Below are 941 nucleotides of genomic sequence, written 5' to 3' on the forward strand. Positions count from 1 at the left end.
CTTAAACAGAACCAGTCCCGGCCCAGACCTGACGTGTTGCTTGTGATGGTGTTACTTGTGTGAAATCAATGCATGTTTTAACAGGAAAATCGGTAATCACATCCTGTAACAGTCCACAGTCCATTCAGCCACTCAGTAAATAAAGCAGCGGGTTTAAAAAAAAACAACAAAAAAAAAACGACTATGCTAAAATATGAAATTAGATTCTCAATCTGTATTATCTGGACAAAGATAAAGCTCTTTTGTAGCAGAGTTTTGTATCTGAATATGTAGTTGGATCTGCTTCTTGAAAATCTATCTGTTTTTGATTTGATTACATTTGTTTTGTATAGCAATAACAATTGCTCTGTTTGGTTCCTTCTCAGCACAGTAGGAATAAATCAGGAGCACAGGAAGGCTAATCGTGTACCTGGGAAGGTTACTGAGAAAGCCACTCCATTCAAGGCACCATGTGGTATTCATTAGTCAAGCATGCATCACATGCTTACTCTCGTTGTTTTTCATTAGGGCATTTATTATTTTCTCTGAAGGTTGGAATCCTGTTTTGTTGAATACATACAGTGTCAAATGTAGGGTGAGCTGGTAAAATAACAATCATTACTTTTATGTATAGTCTGTTCATTTTATCTCATACAAAATTCAATTGCACATTGTGTTTGGGGGAATCTCTTAAAGACAACATGTAAACAATATTTATTAGTAAGGGAGTAAAGGTGACATCCCATTTAATAAAACAATTCTCAGTGGGTACTGCAAGAATTTAACAATAGGCTTATCAGGCAGCATGCAATCTTTTTATCATGAAGAAAGTATTTATATTTAAACTTGTTCATTATGCACATATACACATAGCTTATTTTCCATACAGCCCATATTCATTATTTGAAACAGAACATTATCTTATATGTAAGCAAGTGCTCATATATATAACACTGATTCTA

This window comes from Sinocyclocheilus anshuiensis, unplaced genomic scaffold (genome assembly GCF_001515605.1).
Source record: "Sinocyclocheilus anshuiensis isolate Anshui unplaced genomic scaffold, SAMN03320099.WGS_v1.1 scaffold1879, whole genome shotgun sequence".
In the NCBI taxonomy this organism is placed as follows: domain Eukaryota; kingdom Metazoa; phylum Chordata; class Actinopteri; order Cypriniformes; family Cyprinidae; genus Sinocyclocheilus; species Sinocyclocheilus anshuiensis.